This window comes from Triticum aestivum, chromosome 1B (genome assembly GCF_018294505.1).
Source record: "Triticum aestivum cultivar Chinese Spring chromosome 1B, IWGSC CS RefSeq v2.1, whole genome shotgun sequence".
In the NCBI taxonomy this organism is placed as follows: Eukaryota; Viridiplantae; Streptophyta; class Magnoliopsida; order Poales; family Poaceae; genus Triticum; species Triticum aestivum.
Window position 1 is genome coordinate 222078162 of NC_057795.1, and position 11859 is coordinate 222090020.

Here is an 11859-nt window from a genome sequence, read left to right on the forward strand (position 1 = left end):
TGGGCGGGATTGTTATCGTCTTCGGCACCATTCGGAGTGCTATTGTCTCTTGTGCCGGTATCGCCCTTTTTGTTATGGTGGGGCTTAGAGCGGCGGCGCCGGCGCTTAGATTGCTTCTCGAGGGGATTATCCTTCGTTGCCTCGTCGCCATTGCTTCCTTTGGGCGTGTCCACCATATATATATATATATATATGGTATGATGAGGTGGCTGTCCAAAGTCCTTTGGGCGGTGGTTCCTATTCTTCTCCAACAACGTCGTCCATACCGTCGATGTCTTCGGACATGAAATCAAGCATGTCGGTTATGTCGTCGATAGTGGCTATTAAGCGGGTGGTGGGTGGGTAATGAATTTCTTCGTCATCCGCTTCCCACTCAAGTCGGACATAGTTCGGCCGATAGTATCTTGATAGGGAGAGGGATTTTAATGAATTTAGCATGTCTCCCAAGGGCGAGTGCTGAAAGATATCCACGGAGGTAAACTCCATGATCGGTGCCCAATCAGGTTCGATGGGCACGGATGTACGCGGTCCGGAGCCTGCGGCCGGAGACGAGTCCGGGGGTCCGACGACGCAGACCTCATTGAATGTGAAGTCTGTGTTCGGCTCTATCACCGCTGAGTGTGCGGCCTCCGTGGTGGGTGATGAAGCCATGTACCTAGGGTAGGGTCATGGACCTGTCCAAGATACCCTCCCCAAGGACATCTCTAGAAGAAACCACTTGTCAGTCGACCTAGAAGGATTCCACTCGACGGACTTGAAGACACTCGACCATGAAGCAAACCACTCGACCGCCAGGAGATCTAAAGTCAGTCTGCACACAAACTGTCGGTCATTAAGTAGCTTTTATGGTCATCATAGCACTTTATGTGGGACGTTACCAGTAACTCCCGATCTTAATGTACTTTAAACCCTACATAACTGAGGGCCGGAGGGGTCTAGCGAACTCTATATAATCCACCCCCCTCCTTAGTGTCAAGGGTTCGCACCCCTATAACTCATACACACATAATCCAATCGACCGCCTCCGGGCTCCGAGACGTAGGGCTGTTACCTCCTCCGAGAAGGGCCTGAACTCGTAAACATCTTGCGTATACAACTACTCCATAGCTAGGATCTTGCCTCTCCATTCCTACCCCCCTATTCTACTGTCAGACTTAGAACCATGACAGTTGGCGCCACCGTGGGGCCGGTGTCTTAGCGACTTATTGGAGAAGTTGCGATTTTTCCAATCTCCTTCATCATGGTTTCAGGCAGACTTTTGGTTGAGGGCCGCGAGATCCGTCTCGGCACGCTCACGTTCATCGCCGACGACTTCGCTTGGCTTTAGGAGGCTCCACTCGACATCGACGCGCTCCCCATCCGTGGGGCGATGCATTTTCGTGCGTGCATTCACGGCGTCCTCCTGCGGCAACCGTCGACCCAGTATCAGTCGACCCCTGTGTCGTCCTCCCTCCTTATTTCCTACCGGCGCAAGCGCTCCGGCCGGTCGAGGCTTCAGCGGTGGGTGAGGAACGCGGTGGCTCGCCAGTCGGCCACTCCCCAAGTCGCGGCGATCGAGCCCGACGAATCTCTCTATGGCTTGTTCGACCTGTCGACTGGCTCCGTAGAGACTGCATCCGAGTGTGACAGCGGCGGAGGTTCTGATGGTCAATGGACTACGTAGTCCTCCCGGTTTTCCCCGCACCGATGTAGTTGATCGCGGAGGCGATCCGGCGCACGCCCACGAAGAATATCAGCCCGAGCCCCTCACATCGCTACAAAGGGAAGAACTTCGCCGCCGGAACATGGATGTGCTGCATACTCCCATCCTTGGAGAAACCCCCGAGGCTCGTGCCTTAGAGGACGCGCGTTTGGCCAACTTGGATGAGCGCACTCGACTGGAGAACCTCCAGCGAGCACTCGACGAGCGTGCGCGGCAACGAGTTCCAGACTCCAGTCGACGTCAACTCTTTCCACCACCAACTCAGGTATATCGAACTCCGATTCAGAATCTAGCAGTTGCAGCCCATATAGCAGAGTCGATTTAGCCTTCCCAGTCAGAGGCTGGCAGAGGCTTGCTTCATATCAGAGATTTACTCCGGGTAGCAGGAGATCAAAATTCAGCTATATCGTAGTCGTGGAATAGGATTCACAGCAGATCCGTCGCTGCGAATACAGTCCAGTCGGCCCATAGCCCAAGATCGCCCCCGAGGCGAGGGACGTGGAGGCCGGCGTGATCAGTATGATGACCGATTCGATCGTGATGATCGACGTCGAGTGCCCACTCCTCCCCAAAGGGGTGGGTTGTACGCGCCTCGACAGCAGGATGACATATGCCATCACAGTGTTGGGCAAAGGATTCCAGTCGACCCCAGGGAACCAGGCTTTGATGCGAGATCCATTATCATTCAAGGTTTGGTTGACAGGAACAGAGCTCACCGAGAAGGCCATGACAGAGATGTTCCCACCAGCAATAGAGTTCACGTCTCAGGACCAGAGTGTTTTAGCAGAGCCATCAGGGCCGCGGTGATTCCTCCCAACTTCAGGTTGGCGACTGGAGTCAGTAAGTTCACCAGTGAGTCCAAGCCCGATACTTGGCTTGAGGACTACCGAGTGGCTGTTCAGATTGGCGGCGGCAATGATGAGGTGGCCATGAAACACCTACCTCTTATGTTGGAGGGCTCGGCCAGAGCATGGCTGAATCAGTTGGCACCTAGCAGCATTTACACCTGGGAAGACCTTGCCCGAGTGTTTGTCAGAACATTTGAAGGAACTTGCAAGCGACCAGCAGGGTTGACGGAGCTGCAGGTTTGTGTGCAAAAGTCGAATGAAACTCTGAGTGATTACATCCAGAGATGGATCACACTGCATCACACGGTAGAGAATGTATCTGATCACCAGGCAGTCTGTGCCTACAAGGAAGGCGTTAAGAATAGAGAGCTAAGTTTGAAATTCGGTCGGACCTGAGACATGACCCTGAGTCGAATGATGGAGATTGCCACCAAGTATGCTAATGGTGAAGAAGAGGATCGGCTCCGGAGTGGCAAGTACAAGCCAGCCGCTCATGAAACCGGGGGAGGGAACTCCAGTCAGAAGCAGAAGCGGAAAGCCGAGCCGGCTGCTCTTGGAGAAGTCTTGGCCGTGACTCAAGGAAAGTTTAAAGGGAAACCCAAAGGGTCTTGGAACCCTAAGAAGGTGAAGGACAAGGAAGGAAATGACGTGATGGATTTGTCGTGCCACATCCACACGAAGAAAGATGAGGAGGGTAAATTCATTTACCCGAAACATACCACTCGACAGTGTCGGCTCTTGATCCAGCAATTCCAGGGGAAACATCCCAAAGATAAGGAAAAGAATCGGACAAAGTTGAGGACAAAGAGGATAGTGATGATGGATATCCCCAGGTCAAGCCCACTCTGATGATTTTTGCTGATGTTGAAAGCAAAAGTCGATTGAAAGTTATCAACTGAGAGGTGAACATGGTTGCTCCGGTGACACCCAGTTATTTGAAATGGTCTTAGACTGCCATCACATTCGACCAGTCCGATCATCCGACGCACATAGCCACCCCTGGGAGGCAAGCTTTGGTGGTCTACCCAGTCGTCGAGGGCACTCGACTGACTAAAGTCTTGATGGATGGTGGCAGTGGCCTGAATATATTGTATGCAGAAACATTGAAAGGAATGGGCATTCCGATGTCTAGACTCAGTACCAACAACATGAGTTTCCATGGAGTCATTCCTGGAAAGAAGGCTGAGTCACTCGGCCAAATTGCTCTTGATGTGGTTTTCGGTGATTCCAAGAATTACCGCAAAGAAAAGTTGACATTTGAAGTGGTGAAATTCCAGAGTGCTTATCACGCTATTTTGGGCAGGCCAGCATATGCACGTTTCATGGCTCGACCATGCTATGTGTACCTCAAAATGAAGATGCCTGGTCCCAAAGGTGTGATCACTATTACTGGCAATCGGAAGACGGCGGAAGAGTGCTTTCAGAAAGGCTCAAAGATCGCCGATGCTTAGATGGCAGTGGTAGAGTTGCAGGAATACCAGAAAACTGCATATCCGAGTGATTTGTTGCGAGCCAAGAAGCCCGCTACATAGTCAACATTTCAGTCGTCTAGTGAGACAAAGCCGGTTCACATTCACCCGACCGACCCCTGTGCTGCTCTGACTCATATCTCTACAACACTCGACTCCAAATAGGAAGAAGCGCTCATCCAGTTCCTCCGTGAGAACTGGGACATCTTCACATGGAAGCCTGCTGACATGCCGGGTGTTCCCAGGGGGCTGGCTGAGCATCGTTTACAAGTCGACTCAAAAGTGAAACCTGTCAAAGAACATCTTCGACGGTCCGCCGTCCAGAAGAGAAAGGCCATTGGCGAGGAGGTGGCTCGGCTCCTAGCAGCAGAGTTTATCCTAGAGATTTACCACTCCGAGTGGCTCGCCAATGTTTTCATGGTCCCCAAGAAGGACAAGTCACTTCGCATGTGCATTGACTTCAAACATATCAATCGGGCCTGCCCGAAAGATCATTTTCCTCTCCCCTACATCGACCAAATAGTCGACTCAACTGCGGGATGTGAGCGCATGTCTTTTTTAGATGCCTATTCCGGTTACCATCAGATCCGTCTGTATGGATCCGACGAGATTAAAACAGCTTTCATCACTCATTCGGGTGCTTCTGCTATGTCACCATGCCATTCGGCCTCAAGAATGCCGGAGCCATGTTCATGAGGATGATTCAGAAGTGTTTGCTCACTCAAATCAGTCGGAATGTGGAAGCGTATATACATGCATGATATTGTGGTCAAAGCACAGAAAGGTTCCAACCTGTTGACTGACCTTGCTGAAATATTTGCCAACCCCAGGAGGTATGATATCAAGCTTAATCCATCAAAGTGCACATTCGGAGTTCCCGGTGGAAAGTTACTCGGTTTTCTCGTTTCTGAACGAGGAATCGACGCCAACCCAGAAAAAGTTGGTACTATACTCCGAATGAAACGCCCTGTGCGTGTGCACGATGTCCAGAAGCTTACTGGATGCTTGGCCGCTTTAAGTCGATTCATCTCTTGCCTCGGTGAAAAGGCATTGCCTCTTTACCGACTGATGAAGTAGTCAGACAAGTTCGAGTGGACTCCCGAAGCTGATGCAGCGTTTGCAGAGCTAAAAGCTCTACTCTCCACCCAACCAGTGCTTGCTGCCCCAATCAGCAAAGAGCCTTTGCTGCTTTACATTGCAGCCACAGGACAAGTCGTTAGTACAGTACTTACGGTCGAGCGGGAAGAAGAAGGAAAGGCCTTCAAAGTTCAGCGCCTAGTATATTATCTTTCTGAAGTGTTGACCCCATCAAAGCAAAGATACCCTCATTATCAGAAGCTTGTATATGGGATTTATATGACCACGAAGAAGGCTCCTCATTACTTCTCTGACCATTCCATCACAGTCGTCAGCGACGCCCCATTGTGAGAGATTCTGCACAACAGAGATGCAACTGGTCGAGTGGCGAAATGGGCAATTGAACTCCTTCCCCTTGATATCAAATTTGAGGCAAAGAAATCCATCAAGTCCCAAGCAGTAGCTGATTTCATCGCCGAGTGGATTGAACAGCAACTACCGACTCAGGTTCACTCGGAGCACTGGACCATGTTCTTTGATGGTTCTAAGATGCTGAATGGTTCCGGTGCTGGGATAGTGTTGGTTTCCCCCTAAGGAGATAAGCTCAGGTATGTGCTCCAGATCCACTTTGATTCCTCCAATAACGAAGCAGAATACGAAGCACTTTTGTATGGGTTGCGTATGGCCATTTCACTCGGCGTCCGTCGCCTCATGGTCTATGGAGACTCAGATTTGGTGGTTAATCAGGTGATGAAGGAGTGGGACGTCAGAAGTCCAGCCATGACTGATTACTGCAATGCAGTGAGAAAGCTAGAGAAGAAATTTGAGGGGTTAGAGCTCCATCATATACCCCGACTGAAAAATCAAGTGGCTGATGATTTTGCAAAGATAGGTTCCAAAAGAGAAGCCATTCCGAGTAATGTGTTTTTGGAACACATCCATACACCATCAGTTCAAGAGGATCCTTTCACCGAAGAAGCTCCACAGCCAAAAAGTGTCACAGATCCGACTGAAGTTGAAGTTCCAGCTGTGGTCGACCTGATCATGGAAGTTTTGGTCATCACTCCCGATTGGACAGAGCCATACATCGCGTATATCCTAAGGAAAGAGCTCCCAGAGGATGAAGAAGAGGCTCGGCAGATCGTCCGTCGATCCAAAGCCTTTACCGTGATAAAGGGACAGTTGTACAGAGAAAGCGCGACTGGAGTCGGTCAGAAATGTATAACACCAGAAGAAGGTTGGATAATCCTTGACGATATCCACTCGGGGACCTGTGGTTATCATGCGTCCTCTCGGACCATTGTGACTAAAGCATACCGAGCAGGATTTTACTGGCCAAGAGCAAATGAAATGGCAAAGGAAATAGTCGACAAGTGTGAAGGGTGTCAGTTCTATTCCAATCTATCGCACAAACCCGCCTCAGCTTTGAAGAACATTCCACTCGTTTGGCCCTTTGCTATTTGGGGGTTAGATATGGTTGGGCCACTGAGAACTGGCAGGAGCGGCTTCACTCACTTGCTGGTAGCAGTCGACAAGTTTACCAAATGGATTGAAGCTAAGCCTGTCAAGAATCTGGATGATGGCACTGCTATCAGCTTCATCAGAGAGTTGGTATTCAGATATGGAGTTCCGCACAGCATCATCACTGATAATGGGTCAAACTTCGATTCCGATGAATTCAGAGCCATTTGTGCCTCTCAAGGCACATGAGTCGACTATGCTTCAATCGCTCACCCCCAGTCGAATGGACAAGCAGAACGAGCAAATGGTCTAATTCTCAAAGGACTAAAACCCCGACTGATGCGCGATCTCAAGCATGCAGCAGGCACATGGGTCGACGAACTTCTATCAGTTCTTTGGGGATTAAGGACCACTCCTAATCGGTCGACTGGGAGAACTCCATTCTTCCTGGTCTATGGAGCTGAAGCAGTCCTGCCGAGTGACCTGCTTCACAATGCACCCCGAGTCGAGCTCTACACTGAAGATGAAGCAGAGCAAGCCCGACAGGACGCAGTCGACCTTCTGGAAGAAGAAAGAGAGATGGCCATGATCTGATCGACTATATATCAGCAGGACTTGCGTCGATTCCATGCCAGAAACGTGAAGAGTCGAGCCTTCCAAGAAGGAGATTTGGTTCTTCGAGTGGATCAGCAGAAGTCACACAAGCTTGCTCCTACTTGGGAAGGTCCCTTCATCGTCACCAAAGTCCTCCACAATGGAGTGTACCGTCTTTACAATGTCGATTGCCAGATTGATGAGCCACGAGCTTGGAACACGGAGCTGCTCCGCCCCTTTTATACTTAAGTACTCACTCGGATGAGATGTAATAAAAAGCACCTCTGTAGTTTGTTTATCAAAGACAAGAATGTTATTATTTTCCCAGTGATTGTTATTACTTTTTGTTTACATGAGAAACCCCCTAGTGGGTGGTTTAGCTGTGAATCCGTTTCGCCTAAGTTTGTAAAAAAAATCCTACCAAGTGGAGAGCAAAGCTCCCACTCGGGGGCTTAGCTGCAGTCCAGTACTCGCCTAAGTACCCAAAAATCCTACCAAGTGGAGAGAAAACCTCCCACTTGGGGGCTTAGCTGCAGTCCAGTACTCGCCTAAGTATCCGAAATCCTACCGAGTGGAGAGCAAACCTCCCACTCGGAGGCTTAGCTGTAGTCCAAGTACTCGCCTAAGTGTTTAAAATCCTACCTAGTGGCGAGCCAGCCTCCCACTCGGAGGCTTAGCTGCAGTCCAGTACTCGCCTAAGTATTTAATACAATGTGTGCTTTACAAGGATGACAAGGTGTAGGTCGACTACTACCTTCTCCTTCTGAGCTACGCCACAAATACAACATGCGCTCTGCAAGGATGACGAGGTGCAGGTCGAATGCTACCTTCTCCTTATGAGCTACGCCACAAAAATCCTACCGAGTGGAGAGCAAACCTCCCACTCGGGGGCTTAGCTGCAGTCCAATACTCGCCTAAGTATCTAAAATCCTACCGAGTGGAGAGCAAACCTCCCACTCGGGGGCTTAGCTGCAGTCCAGTACTCACCTAAGTATCCGAAATCCTACCGAGTGGAGAGCAAACCTCCCACTCGGAGGCTTAGCTACAGTCCAGTACTCGCCTAAGTACCCAAAAATCCTACCGAGTGGAGAGCAAACCTCCCACTCGGGGGCTTAGCTGCAGTCCAGTACTCGCCTAAGTACCCAAAATCCTACCAAGTGGAGAGCAAACCTCCCACTCGGGGGCTTAGCTGCAGCCCAGTACTCGCCTAAGTATTTAATCCATTCTGATCCACAAGGACGATGAGGGGCAGGTCGACTGCTACCTTCTCCTTCTGAGCTACGCCACAAATACAATGTGCGTTCCATCCTGATCTGCGAGGACGCAGGTCGACTGCAATCTGTGCTCCATCCGTACCTGCAAGAGCGATGAAGTGCAGGTCGACTGGACTTTCCACCTCAGGGCTGCGTCTCAAGCATTAAAGTATATTCCGAGTGAAGAACAAAGTTCGATCGAAGGCAAAAGCAAGCATATTCGATGATAAGCCAAGTTCAGATAACGTCCTACGGATTCGGAAGTGCTCAGGCATCAAGCCTGTAAAAGTTTATCGGTTACAAAACCACTCGGCATTCCGAGGCAAATTTAAGACAAAGCATAGAAGTTTTTTACTCCTCAGGTGGAGGACTGGAAGGTGCGATGAACTGGTCCAGGTCGATTCCATCAGCAATCCGAGTGGCAGCAGCAATGAAGGTCTCCATGAAAGATTGGAATTCATGCTTCTTGGTATTGGCCACCCTGATGGACGCCAGCTTGTCCTCTCGCGCATCCTTGCAGTGAACGCGTACCAGGGACAGAGCAACATCAGCACCACACCTGGCGGAAGACTTCTTCTATTGCTGCACTTGACCTGGAACGTCATTCAGTCGAGTCATTAAAGACTCGAGGTCATTTTGAAGCGTCTCTCTTGGATAGAGTGTCGTGTCGATCCGCGACACTGCAACCTTCAGTCGAGCGAGTTAGTCAACCACACCAGCAACGCGAGACTCCAGTCGGAACACGTTCATAGCAGCCTCGTCCTTCACAGGAGAGTTAATGGGGTCCAACTTTGTCTCCAGGCGACTGGTCTCCTCCTCAAAGTTTTGGCAGAATTCTGTAAACACAGTTCGAAGTCAAGCCAGCAGTTCTACGATGAGTCGACGATAACCAGTCAGTCGGATAAAAGAGATTACCTTGAAGCATGAGGAATAACTTCTTGGCGAGCCCTTCCAGATAAGCCTCCAGATCGTTCTTCTTCCCCATCAGTTCGCTAGCCTTGTCACTCAGAGATATCTTGTCATTCTTCAGATGGCTGACCTCCTTGTTGGCCGCGTTGAGAGCAGCTTTCAGATTGGTATTCTCTTCTTCAAGTTTACCGACTAAAGCCAGCTTTTCTTCTGCGAGCTTTGTCTTGTCCGAAGCCGCTTTCTGCGCCTCAGCGAGGTCAATGTCCTTCTTCTTCAGAGCCTCCTTCAGTTTATCTGCAAAGTGACAATGAGATCAGAATTAGGAATGGACAAAAAAATAAAGGCAGTCGTCAAGATTCTCACCAAACATACCTTTTGCTTCCTCCTTCGCCTTCGTGAAGTTCTCCTGGACAAGCTTCAAGTCAAGTTCGAGCTGGATATGTTTGTTCTCCAATTCAGTATAGTGAGCCACAAGCTCGCAAGATTTCTGTGAATGGTCAGTCGACAGACATCAAAGATAGGCCACTTCCGAGTGACTAAGAGAAAAAATCGTAGCATTTCTAAGACTACAGCCGAATCAAAATATTCAGCAGTAGTCTCGGGGACTACACCCAGTGGATGCACTCAGGATGCCCCCACTGGTTCTATTGACTCGGTTCGATCAGTCGACCGAAAGAGACAAAAAGGTTATGATCCTAAACCATAGCTAACTGCCAGTAGTCAGCCACAGTATCATCACGATCAAAAAAAAGAAGAAGAGAGATGTTCTTCAGACCTTAGTCGACTGCCAGCAGTCGACCATGGTCTCGGAGACTACACCCAGTGCGTGCACTCAGCGTGCCCCCACTGGTTCCAAGATTCAATTCGACCAGACCGAGTGGAGAAGTTAGAGTGAACAAATTCAAAGTATAAAGACTACAGTCGACTGCCAGCAGTCCACCATAGTCTCGAGGACTACACCCAGTGGGTGTACAGATACAAAGATCTTCAGAAAGAAGAGTTTTCAGATACTATATCCTAACAGAACAAGCGGTGACCAACTGATCTGGACGTTGCTCTGAAGAGCTGAGCTTGCATCGTAAGCCGCTTGGCTGGCATCCCGGATCGCCTTCACCTGCTCCATCATAACCCCCACCTGGCGTATAGCCTCCTTAGCAGCACCCGCTTGGTCCTCTGGGACGTGGTGTGTGGCGAAAAGGGAAGGCGGATCGGCAGTCGAAGATGAAGGTTGAGCACTCATCAGCGACACAGCGAAGGACACGGAAGACCGAGTGACGTTGCCACCCTCCTGAACCAGCATCTCAGGTGCTGACGCAACCTGAGCAGTCTTGCGAGCAGGCGCCTTTTTGTTCCTCCTTAGCCTTAGCGGCGCCTCATCGTCATCATCAGGGAGATCAATGACATGAGGTGGGGCTACAGGAAAGATTCAAAGTGAAAAATGAAGATCCAATAAACCAAAAGCGAAACTACAGAGATCATACCAAGGTTGGAGGTGGCAACATCTTCCATTTCTTGGTCTTCGTTCCTGGCTGAGGTCTCGGAGGTAGCAGCACTGCAGATTTCAGAAATCAATCGGTTAGCCAACGAGTCGACCAAGAGTTTATCCATGCTAAACAAGAAGACACAAGTTCTGCTGTTACCCGAAAATGGTGGGAATCACCATCATCGTCTTGGGCAGGGCCTTCGTCGGCTTCGATGACGTCGCTCGGGGTTGCTTTGGTGCTTTTTCAGTCGGCGCCGGAGAGGTCGTCCGAGGGCGTTTCATCGACTGCCCAACAGGCGCAGTAGCGTTGCCATGCCCAACCGCAGGGTCATGGGCGAGCTTGGATCGTCTTTCCGTGCGAGGAGGGTCGACTTCTTCCTCCTCTTCCTCCTCCTCCTCTTCACCGGAGCCATAGTCATCTCCGTCCCCTTCACCATCAGATTGCCACTCCTCCTGGTTTTCACCTCCGCTCGCCTCCTCTTCCTCGACCTGTTCTTGCGCCCCGTTGGGCATCGAGTACATCTCCGTCGTGACCTAGAAGACAACAAACAAGACAGAAGTCAGTCGACCGATTTTAAGCAAAGCAGAGTGAAGAAAACAGGATCACAGTCGAAGATGCAGAATTGGACCTTGTCTACTTTGTATGATTGGTCGAGTGGAGGGATCCTCCTGGCTCCTCAGGGGTTGTCCTTGTTCCCTGTGATAGCAGTCATCCACCTCTCCAGCGTGGCATCCTCGACCTCCTCCAGGTGGATCCGAGTGGTGTCTTCAGTGCCATAATACATCCACATCGGATGGTCTCGATATTGAAGCGGCTGGATGCGTCGTCGGAGGAAGACCTCCAAGAGATCCATGCCGGTCACCCCGTCATGGATAAGCTGGACTACACACTCGACCAGCACCTTAACCCGCGCCTTCTCCTCCGGGACCACCTTCAAAGAGGACGGCTTCCTCACTCGATCCGTGGAAAAAGGAGGGAGTCCAGTCGACTGCCCTAGCGTCGGCTGGTCTTGGCTGTAGAACTAGGTTGACTGCCAACCATGGACCGACTCGGGAAGGACCA